The sequence below is a fragment of the Anthonomus grandis genome, chromosome 22 (assembly GCF_022605725.1).
Source record: "Anthonomus grandis grandis chromosome 22, icAntGran1.3, whole genome shotgun sequence".
NCBI classification, from domain to species: domain Eukaryota; kingdom Metazoa; phylum Arthropoda; class Insecta; order Coleoptera; family Curculionidae; genus Anthonomus; species Anthonomus grandis.
This window is the reverse complement of record NC_065567.1, coordinates 3,182,060-3,194,758: the sequence shown is the minus strand read 5'-3', so window position 1 is coordinate 3,194,758 and position 12,699 is coordinate 3,182,060. Positions and strand designations below refer to the sequence as shown.

The window sequence follows — 12,699 nt, the reverse complement described above, 5'->3', positions numbered from 1 at the left end:
ATATCATCCCAGGTGGTACAGTCAGGAAAGACATTAAAATTACAATGAAATTTTCAAAATCTGGAAACTTTGAGCTAAAGGATTTTCCCGACTGGTTACGAATTCCAGGATAAAAAAATAGAGAACGAAATTGGGTCATGTCAGTTTTAACGCATGATAAAAGCATTTCAAAACAAAGGTTATAAAGATTTGAAATAAAACGATAGGGCACTACGATATCCAACGAGATTTTTCATGAAGTGTTGTTAATAATCATATTTAACATTTGTAATTGTCTGAAATCCGACAGATATGAAGATGATTATTAAAAATTATTTATCTTCTCATGGACCCGTGCTCACCAGGCTGGCTATTATCTTATTATTTTTGATAATTGAGATAACAACCCGGAGGTACCACGTGATTATGGAATTCTTAATCCAGATCTCATGCGGTATTTAAATTTTCAAACGTTTTATGAAATAATTACAGAAAAGTTCAAAATAATACAATTTATGGCCATTAAAAAATCCAAACAAAACAAAAATGTGCCTAAAACAAAAAAAAAGTCGAAAACCAAAAGCTAGAAAGTATAAAAAAACTTCCCAGTACATAAAATTAATTATTAGTTCCCATTCCCGAGAATGGTAAATGCATTACGATTTTTTATTGCCATTAGTATTTTGAAGAATTTCCAGATATTTTTTTTTCTTGCACAATACCATAAATTCAGACATTGCAAGTGAAAATGTACCAAACAAAAAAATATATACTTCTCAATAAGTTTGTAGGAATTGTGACGTAAATTCTTTTAATTATACCTATTGGTGCAACTATTTTAGCCCTAACTTTATTTATGTGAGGCTTCCATTCTATTGTTTCATCAAGATACAGATCCAAATACTCTGGAATATTCATACTCATACATAAGATTACCATAAATTTCTCCAGGGTGAAGTACCATTATGCAAAGCAAAATAATAGAGGAAGACAAAATAATATAATACATAAGTTTTGACTCTGAACTATTATTGGCTATGAAATTATTGCAGGTCGATTACTATGTGACGGTTGTCAATATTGAAAGTATATAAGTTAAAATATTCACAAAGTTTATAAATGGGAGAATTCTAATAAAAGTTGGTTCGTGGATAAGCCAGATAAAAAACTAATGGATGGCGAGTGTTAATTTTGTTTAAAGCAAAAGGTAACTGACTAAGAATTTCAGGACAATCTATTTTGTTTTTCAGTCTGTCAAAAACCTGCAATGATCATTATCACAGCCTCTCTGGGGATATATACCAAATTTCCTAAAATACATGCACTTCAAGAACTTTCTCTGAACACTTTGAACCATAGCTACCTAGATACTGTACTGGGAGGACCAAATAATGGATCCATATTCCAAGATTGATAAAATTAGCCAATCAAAAAGGTGGAGACTCACTTCAACACTCAGCTCCTTGGTGGTTCTAAAAATAAATCCAGAAATTTTTTGGGCATTTTCTACTTTTGATAAAATGTGTTTAGAAAATGAGAGTCGATTGATTGAATGTATATGTTACACTCAATAGTCGAATCCGGGCATTGCCCGAAAAATATGCGCAATTCTAGTTTTGAGCAAGAAATATTTCCCAAACCCGAAAAAAATATTTTATACGACTATTGAGCATTTTAAAATAAACAAAACAAGTTTTTGCGCAATATGAAATGAACAAAACTAGTTCTGTATATTTCTGTGTTATCAGCACTAGTTTTGCTAATTTTGCAGCCTCCCAAAACCAGCTAAAAAGTAGGGTTATGTTTATGTTGTTGGTTTGAATTTATTTCGTTTGTGCTCGTGAAATTATAAATATCACAATTATTTTAAGTACGATATTTAACCATTTACCTCTATAAAAATGCAAGCTGAATTCGAGTCACAATTAGTTCGGTTATTGGAGGCTTCAGGTACTCAAAAACATAATCTTATGGGGACAGATCATTACCTCACTATACTTAATGATGTAAAGGAGGCAAATTTGTGCAAAGCCCAATCAAAACCCCTATCTGCTAAACAGTACAAAAGAATAAAGCGTTTTGATATAATGAGTATAAGTGGCGTGAAAAAGTTAATTAAAAAATGCAAAGAATATTCTGATTCCATACTATATTTTGTTTCCACGGATGAAGTGTTTCCTATCGTTCACCAGGCACATATTTCTACGGGTTATAAACGGCATAAAGGTGTCTCGGAACAACACTAATTATTTACTAAATCTAATGTTAATATTGTACAATGCAAGTACCGCCCCATTGGCTAGACAAGCCGTTAAAAACAGTAATATTACAAGATCCTATTGGCTGGTTTAGTTTACAAATTAGTTTGGGTTAGTTCCGGTTGGTTTGATTACCTTAAGTTGGTTTAATCTGCTTTGTTTTGATTTAGTGTGTCGAATAATCAAAAAAAACTAACTTAAGCTAATCAAAAACAACCTGGACTAACACAAACTAATTTGTAAACTAAATCACCCAATAGAATCCTGAAATATGTAGCTGGTTTTAACGGCTTGTCTAGCCAATGGGACGGCACGCTATGGTACTTGAGTTGTACAATATTAAATTAATTTAGTAAATATGTCTCGGTATCCAAACAAATGCCAGGAAATTGTAGGATAACGACAAGAATTAACAATAACTTATAAGGTTAGTTAAAATTATTAGCACCCAATAAACTAATATTTAGGTTATTGGTTGCCTATAACGTCTTATTACCGGGATTTATTCGGATACCGGTACCGACACGTTAGATCTCAATCTAGAATTTTTTTATAACGCATGCACTCTGTTTCAGCATTGGAAGAAGAGTTAAAGAAAAAATACGCAAACATTACTAGAGAAACTATTAAGATATACCTAAAACTGTGTGAAATATGTCAACTGAAAAAAACGGCACCTAGAAAGGGAATCATTTTTAAGCCTATTTTAAGTAAACTAATAAATTCTCAGTGCCAAGTTGAACTTATTGATATGCAGACCGACCCAGATGGAGACCACAAATTCATCTTGAACTATCAAGATCATTTGACTAAGTTTTGTGTTCTACGCCCAATGAAAAATAAAACTGCTGTAAAAACTGCCAGAACCCTAATAGAAATTTTTTGTTTATTTGGAGCTCCGTCAATACTTCATTCTGATAATGGCGTGAATTTTCCAATCAGGTCAATAAAAATTTAAAATGGCAGTGGCCACATTTGAAAATCGTTCATGGAAAACCGGTGTAACATGAGATGTGCGAGATGCTCTTATATGTTGGATCTCCGATGAAAATACAAAACACTGGGCCGATGGACTGTGTTTCGTCCAGTCAAAAAAAAATAGAAGCTACCACAGTGCAATTAAGCGATCCCCATACGAGGCTATGTTTGGTTTCGCTTAGAGAAATGGTTTAAAGGATACTGACTTGCCCCAAGATTTAGTTGCTTCTTTGGAAACTGAAGACCATCTCGAAAAACTGTTAAATGAAAGCAACGAACTTCAAAATACTATAGGATCTATAGATGAAACCGAAACAGTTGAAGATGACGTGGGAAAATATGGCAAATAGTAAAGTGCAAGTTCTTATAGTCAACAAGGATAATATGGATGATACCGAAGTGCAACTTTCTATTATCGATTAGAAAATATGGCGGATAGTGAAGTGCAGGATTTTATTCAAGATAGAGAAAAAGGAGAAGAAACTTCTAAAGTTAATATAGCCATTGAAAACACGAGAAACGAAAATGAACTTTCGTTATGTACTATGTGTCAAAAGCCTAACTTCATCGTGGAAAATTGCTCAAAGTGCAAAGAAAAATTCATGCTTCCTGCAGCATTTTAAAAGTTAACAACAAATTGGAATCAGAGTTTCAATGTTTTCTTTGCCAGCGTTCCTGCGATATAATTACGAATCGTGAGAACGCTAAAAGAGGTTTGGAAGTACAAGGCAATTTAATGCTCGCACAATCAAATAAAAAATTTAAACCAGCCTCAGTTGGCGACAATGTCCTTGTACGCATACCAGACGTGGATCGTGGCAGATTAACACCACGAAATGTAATGGCAGTTGTTCAATCAATTGATGATGAGTTTTACAAATTAGCAACAAAGTCTGGAATTTTACAAAAACATTTTTGTAGAAACAAGTTTCAGTTGGCTGATAATAATATTTTTATAGAGAACAACAATTTTGGCGACAAGAACGACAAAGAAATATCACTTAGAACAGCATCATCCAATATATCAGGGTCTAAACAAGGATTTATTTCATGCATTAAAAAGTGTATTAGCAAATCATGCTCTTGTCGAAAGAAAAATATCCTCTGTAATTCAAGCTCTTGAACTGGATATTTACCAAAGAATAATTATTTATTTGATTTTGTATTTGTTAGAATATTTTTAATTTAAATAAAATAAATTTAAATACCATTTCCAACTTTATATCTAATTTATTCCGATGCTGGCGCTAATTGAATAAAAAAAAGCAGAATTAGAGCTGGTCATTTAGAAATATTCAAAACTAGTTATATGCATTTTAAATTGCGCAAAACTAGTTTTGTTAATTTTGTAATGCTCAAAAGTTGTATAAAATATTTTTTTCAGGTTTAAGAAATATTTCTTGCTCAAAACTAGAATTGCCTATTTTTTTCGGACAATGCCCAAATTCGACTATTGAGTGTAACATATACAAGAAATAATGTGGACCTAGTATGGATCCCTTAGGTACTTCACAAGTGACCACTGGCTCTGAACTTAGTATCATGGCATTCAATAATTTGTTAACTACCCTTGTAAGTATTCTGAAAGCTCAATTATATGGTATGGACTCCTATGAGCTCCAACTTATACAATACAATATCACAGTAAAATGCCCTCCTCAAGTCAAGAGACCACTGCAGTTTTTTCACCAAGATCTGCTTAAGTTTGAAGTTCTTTTATTATATCAAACATGTTTTATGTTTATTAGGATATGAAGTAAACTTGTTATTAACTATTCACTCAAATATCTTAGAAAAAATGAGAAGCACTGAGATTGTTAGCATTCACTTTTAAAAACAGGTGGGACTTTAGCCATCCCAATTTGATAAAGATTGGTAAATGATTTTGCAGAGATTTGGGGTTATACTGTCCTTATATATTTTTATTAACGTCACATCAATACCGGTCATGTTTGATGCACCTAAATTATCAATCAAGTTACGAATAATACAGAATTAGAATCTACACAAACTGTAATCAAAATATTCCCCATAAATATAACAGGCATTTTCTATCAAAAAATTGTATAAACAAATAAAAGATTTACCTTATATCTTCATAAGTTATGAAAAACTACAGGTCTCAGTCATCAACTTTTTATATACACATGCCTACAGTTTTACCTGTACCTCAGACCCACCATGATTCTTACAGTTCTTCTCTGGGGCCCAAAAAGATTGTCCTATATGAGAGTGGCAGATCAAGTGTCTGGTGGAGAGGCTTCCCACAAAATGTAAACAAAAAGAATGTTGCACTGCAAAGCATATTTTCCCTAAAAACAGAAAAAGAACTTAGAACTACAACATTTAAAAATGATAAATTAGTCTATAATATGTGTTCACCATTTAGACAAAATTCTTTTAACAATTGTTTATATTGGTAAAATCACCTTCTGGAATTGTAAATAAAAGAAGCTAGCCCTGGGAAAAAGATTTAAACAATTGCATTCTGTGCATTGGTATATTATAAGTAGTATAATTTTTAGTTCCCATTGCAAGAATATCCTCAAGCCTATCTTAGCTGAGATATATAGTCTGGGCAATTATAATTTATTATCTTTTATTTTTATTTATTTATTTATTTATCTAGCAAAAAGCCCAATGCTACAAAAAATAATTTCATTCAAAAATCATAATATTCAATAACCACCCCAAGATGGAGTGGACTCTATACATGCCAATACAATTTATATAATACAACTTAACATCTAGCTAATAAGCTTTTATATTAGGAAAAAAAGATAAATAATGTTAGAAAATAAAAGCAACTATTTTAACATGATAATTTGCACCAACAAAACTTCAACATCATCACAATCGCAGAGAGGGCTTTACAGCACATGATCTATTATCACTAATACATGACATATTGAGAATGCATTACAAACACAACTAGAATAGATACTTTAGTTTTGTTTGGTTTGATTTAGTAGTGGCCATAAAAAGGTTAAGTATTATTTAAAACACAAGATAGGAAAGATGAAATAATTCAGGATACAAATGCTTTAATATTTTTCCTAAATTTGGCAGGTGCATCAAAGAAGTGAATATTAGGAGTGCTGGCTTGCAGGGTTGCTAGAATCAAGTTAAGGCTGTAGTTGGTGGTATGTGCAGGGTTATGAAAGGAAATAGCTTGATGGGTTTGTCTTGATGGTATATAAATGGCAATATTCCTCAATAACTGCAGGCAGGATTTACAGGAATGGTGAATATCATAAAGGGGACCACACACATGAATTATATTCCAAGTAAGCAGCCGAATGGAGTCAATCTGCCAAAAATCTCTACAATATCTCTTGATAAAGCCTAATATTTTAAGTGATTTCAAATAAGTAGGGTATAAAATTTAAAGGGCTATCAAGTGTGATACCCAGATCTCTTATATGTGAAACAGATTCCAGGATATTGTTATTGACATAGTGAGAATGATCAATAATTTACCGACTCTTACATAGAATGACCATTGCACCAAGCAACTAGCCTGTTCGTCATCCTGCAGCGCAAAAACAACAGGTAATTTTACTTTTAGGTGCATCTTCAAGTCATCAGCAAAGAGAAGCAAAGATCCATGGTTAAAATATTGATAGATGTTATTAACATAAATATTAAATAACAAAAGTCCTAAGTGTGATCCTCATGGCACATCAGATAGCACAGGAATTTTCCTAGATTGATAACCTTGGATTCAAACAACCTGAATATGACCAAATAAATATGATTAAATGAACTGCAGTAAGAGTTCATCAACACCCATTCTCCTTATTTTGTAAAGTAATATTTAGTTATTGATCCTGTCAGCCTTTGAGAAATGATCTCTAGCCTTGGGACTGGCCAGAAACTCAGCAAACATTAGAAGTTTGTGCCTCTTTACAGAGTTAAAGGACTCCAATAGTAAGTCAGCAGCAAAGAGAGCAGTGTCATCAGAAAAGAGTTTATTTTGCTAGTTTCAAGATATGGTAGGTCATTTACATTACCGCTCAAAAGTATTTGCCTACCATGTATTCTTTTCAATATTTTAAATTAGATACAAAAATCTTATCTTTAATCCTATATTTAGATTGTATCTCTTTTGTAAATTGCATATATGCTTAAACAGCATACCTATCAACTATGGTTCATTGAAAAACACTGAGTATTTAAAAATAGTCTTGCAAATAACAAACAATGTAGTGAAAATATGCACTTCTTCTAAAAAACTAATCTTCTAAAAAACTAGTCTTCAAGAATTGATTTTGTGTAACATTGGTAAATAATGTTGCTTGCTTATTGACGATTGTCACCGTTTCTTTGCTGGTTTTTCAGCATTCTTTAAAATGGCTAAAACAAAAGAGTTATCGGTAGACACAAATGGTATTATCATTGGACTTCATAAAGCTGGAAAGACTAACTAGGATTTGGGAATTCCAAGGCGGACTGTCGATTAGAATGTTAGGAAATTCACCAGAGAAGGGACTATTAGCAACAAACCTTGATCGGCAAGGCCAAAGGCAACAAGTTCAAAGGATGATTTAAATATTATAATTACAAGCAATAGACGCCTTACCGCCCCTGAAATCACAGCAAAATCAACAAGGAGCGTAAAAAAGCGGTCAGTGTTTCGACAGTAAAACGGCGACTTTATAATGCTGGTCTTAAAGCACGTTTAGCTGTATCAAAACCGCTACTGAAGGATGTTAATAAGAAGAAAAGACTTGAGTGGGACAATCACACAAAGAATGGACCATTGATGACTGGAAGAAAGTTCTCTGGAGTGACGAGTCGAAATTCGAGGTTTTTGGAACGAAAAGGCGAGTTTTTGTTCGCCGTTATGCCAATGAAAGGGTCGCTGAGAACTGTATGGTGGTCTCAGTTAAACACGGTGGTGGTTCGGTGATGGTGTGGGGTTGTTTTAGGGGATCGCAGTGGGCGATCTAATTAGAATAGAGGGAATTCTTCAAAAAGAGGGTTACAAAACAATTTTAAGTGACAATACTTGGAATAATTGGGGAAAACTTCATCTTTCAACATGACAATGACCCCAAGCACACGTCAAAAATGTGCAAGCAATATTTAGGTCAATTACAAAGGCATCATCTTCTGCTAGTTATAGTATGGCCCCCACAATCACCAGACCTCAATCCTATCGAATTACTGTGGGATGAACTGGATAGACAAGTGCGAAAATCATGCCCCACATCAAAAGAAGTGGAGGATAATCCAAAAAGAGTGGCACAAGATACCTCAGGAAACTTTGGACAAATTAATTAGGAGACTACCGAAACTCTGTGAAGCTGTTATTAAAAATCTAGGGGGACATGTCGATGAATCCAAAATTTGATTTTCTTAGATCTAATTAATTGAAAAATGTATTGTTTATATTCATTTTGTTATAAATAAACCGTTTCATAAGAATAACTGATGGGTTTATTATTTTTAGTTATAACTTTAAAACAGTCTTATGTGGGCAAATACTTTTGAGCGGTAGTGTATATAAATAAGAAACAAAATACGTTCGAGGATAGGACCTTGGTGAAATCCAACAGAAATAACACCCCTAGCCTATAATTGGGGCCTGTAATTTTTGTGCAAAAGAATACTCTTTGTCAAATGTGGTGGATGTATTGGCTTAACTATTATAATTGGGCATTCTTCACAAGAGTTATGGACCAAATATGTATGCTAATTTTGGCAGAGAAAATAATAATGCAATCTTTCACAGCCTTCATTATGCATATATTAAGTCTATAAACGAATTGACTTGGCTTATTTTTGATGTGATTGAATATGTCCTTTACCTCTATGTTTCATATAAATGAATTATTTTATAATTTTTAGATTATAGTAGAGAATTACAGAATAAAAAAAATTCCTTTTAATTGTTCTGCAAGATAAGGGAAAACAACACAAACAAGTGCAAAACTCCAGAAGTATAGGGTGTTTAAGATACATAAATGATACTCCTTTTACGTAGTAAGGCTCACAAGGTGTTATATGTGTGTGATTCTAAACGTCACGACTCTAAAAAGTTTGCAAAAGTGTATAAATAATATCTGTATTTACATTAAAATCACAAACAGGAACAGGAGTATGATTGGGTATTATTGCTCTTTGTGAGGTCTATTATAAATATGATTGCCTTGTCTTTGCCTAATTGAACTATAAACGATTTTTATTTTTAAAAGCATATTAAAAACTTCAAATAACTACATAAATAGTTATAATAGGTACTAGAGAGTTAAAAAACATACCTGCAAAAAACTGAAGGCATAACATATAACACTTATTGATAAATGTACGCAACTTACGGCATCGAAACTTAGCAGATTTTGCAAGGGGACCTTCTTAATATCCTCTTTTTGCCACAGAAAACAGACCAAGGATTTCCTCTTTGTGTTCTGTGATTTAAAATAAGAAATAAGGATTCTCAACGGCTTTTCCCAAATTAGGTCCTACTCTTTCTCGGACCTCTCTCTCATATATCGGAACCAAACGATCACATCACACGGCGCGTAATGAGTAGGGGCCCGTCCACACTCTTAAGGCCGGGATAGACGTTCCGTTCCGTCATGCACATCAACTTGCTTGCACAGACTTAAAATGCACGACTGATCGCGGTGTTAGTGCTGATAAGTCGGTAGACCTATTGAATTTGCTCAGACAATTGTTTGGCTTGAATGAAATCAAACCTGCCAGATTTTTTCTGGCGAGTACAGACTTGTCTAGCGGTAGTTGTATGGTGTGGCGGGTCTATTAATGGTGACTCTATTAATTCCGTCTTCTTGTGCTACAGAGTATCCTGGTGCAGGGCACACATAATATATGTTAAAATTAAAAAGATTTTATAGTTATTTTATTTAGTTTATTAATTAGTGAGTTCAAGTATATAGAGAAAAATCCATGTCTTTGGAAGGTAAAATCTAAAGAATACTCAAACAAACACAACGAAAATGCGGCATATCGCTGCTTTCCGAGAAAAAAACAATTCAAAATTTCTCAATTTTCGGTTTTTCGAACCAATATTATTAAAAAACCGTCCTATTTTACCAGCAAAACCGACCCAAATTAATTTTGAATAATAGCTGCTAGATGTCGTAGATGATGTAAAGGCAAAGTGTAACTTGTGTAAGCAAATTGTGAGTTATAAAACATCTACTACTAATTTAAAAAGACATATTGAAAGAAAACACTCATTAGTAAAACTAACGACTGGTGATACACAGAATAAAAAAATTTCACCATCACCCTTACTCCCGTTAGCAACGCAAAGTGTCAATGAGCCACAATCTTCTACTTCAAGTTCACCTAATTCAAATGAAACTTCTGCTGAAAATAAATTAAGTGATATTCCTCAGCACAAACAAAAAACCCAGACAAAATTACCATATGTATCGAAAACAATTGCTATTCATGCAAAAAAAAGCTAGATAATTCACTTATGCAACTTTTTACTAATGATATGCAACCTATTAGTGTCGTTGAAGATACCGGATTTCGGAATTTTGTCAACACTCTGAATCCTTCATATCAAATCCCGAGTAGAAAGTATATTTCAAATACACTTTTACCAGCTATGTATGAAGAAAAACTTCAAAAAATAAAAAATGTGGTTAAAGATGTGTTAGCTGTCACAGTAACGACTGATTGTTGGACATCAATCGTCACTGAAAGTTATATGGCGACTACGATTCACTTTTTAAATGAGAATTTTGAGGCGAAGTCTATATTACTTGAATGTAGTTCATTGGCAGTGTCACATACATTTGGGCTGATACACGCACACGATTAATTTAATAGTAAGAGATGGACTGAAAATTGTGGAACCCATAATTTCCAAACTTCGAACGTTGATAGCTCATTTTAAGCGAAGCAGCACCGCAATGGCCAAGTTGAAGGAGGTTCAAAAACAATTAGGAAAGAGTCCCTTAAAATTATTACAGGATGTGGTGACAAGATGGAAACTACTACTCTACGAAACTACTCTATGAAACTCTACTTCAAGAGCAATTATAGAAGTCCAAAGATACATTGAAGAAGAATTACTTGAAAGGGATAAAGATCCACTTCAATGGTGGAAACAGTATTCTTAGAACTTTCCTTATTTATCCAAAGTGGTACAGGAGAAGTTTGGAGTAGTCGCTACTTCAGTACCTTGTGAGCGGGTCTTCTCTAAATCTGGACAGCTAATATCAGAAAGAAGGTCAAGACTTAGTTCAGATAAAGTTAAAAAGATAATGTTTTTAAACGTTAATTTTAATATTTAAAACAGTTATTTTATGATATACGTATACTTATATCTAGTTAAAAAATGTATTTTGTTTTGTTTTTTTTTATTTTTGGGTTTGATACCTATTATTATAGAATTGAATTATTTTTCATTAAGCATGTTTTTAATTTTTAAATTGATTAAAAATATATATTCACTAATTATTTTTTAATATACATATTTGAATACGTTATTATTTTTCTTATAAACATAATTATCTACATAAATTATATCAGCTCGCCATATACATATTTGCCAAGCCAATTCACTAATATTTTAATATAAGGTAATTAATTACTAATACTAACATAATCACAAATAAAGTAAAATCGCCTATTCAAAATTTTGTAATCGCATTTTATTATATCGCAGCGCGAAATGCCGCGAAAGGCAAAAAGCATCTAGAAAGCAACAGGCACGTTTTCGGCTCCGGAGCAGCGCCTTCAAAAAATAATGACGCGATTGGCTAAAACCGCTGAAGTGACAACACCGTCAAATAACAAAGCAAGCATCTAAACTGCTCCAAAATATCGCTGCTCTTTTTGTTACACCGAAGCAGGTTGCGACTGCGACGGCATCGGAGCAGTGACAAAGTAGCAGTTTGCGAAATCGCAACCCATCTCTATACGCAACCCACCATTCAATTATTATTCGTGTTTGAGAGCTCTCTTGAGCTTGAACTCTTAAAGTAACTTGAGCGTGTGGCAAGAGGCTAAATGTCTAAATTAATTTATTAAGTTGCGAGAAATATAATAAGTTGTTGTGAGTTATGTGTGGTAGTTTCCATTGAACGGATTAATCCCAACATCCAGCGCGTCTGAAACTGGCGATCACATTATTAGATTAGACGTAGTAGGCCGTCGACAAGAACCCAGATGCCTACATTTGGTGACCCCGACGTGATTTGCTAAAAATGACGCGATGTTTAGTTCTTTTGGGTAACTGCTAACATATTATGGACATTTTTCACAACCGCCGTTGGAATTTATGGTCTGGTATGAACAAATTATCCTAGTTTGGTTTTTGATTGCACGAGGTAGCCGCATGACGTATTTCCGGTCCGCCATTTTTGAATTTCCATGGTGACATTGACGTTGACATTTGATGACGTTGACAGCTGAAGAAGGAATCTGCTGTACCGGCTACATCGGTAAAACAGGAATCTACCGTCCGCCATATTATGCATATCGTGTATGCAACCCG

General features: G+C 33.5%; 1 long non-coding RNA gene across 3 annotated transcripts in view; it reads right to left on the bottom strand.

Moving 5' to 3' along the window:
• Positions 1-9,718, bottom strand: part of LOC126748210 (uncharacterized) — a 35,592-nt gene extending 25,874 nt beyond the window's left edge. For all 3 annotated transcript variants that reach the window (XR_007664659.1, XR_007664660.1, XR_007664661.1), the window contains exons 1-2: positions 9,482-9,718; positions 5,303-5,527 (exon numbers count right to left, since the gene is read on the bottom strand). This is a non-coding gene — a long non-coding RNA (uncharacterized LOC126748210). The remainder of the gene's footprint in view (positions 1-5,302; positions 5,528-9,481) is intronic.
• Positions 9,719-12,699: the final 2,981 nt, after the last annotated feature.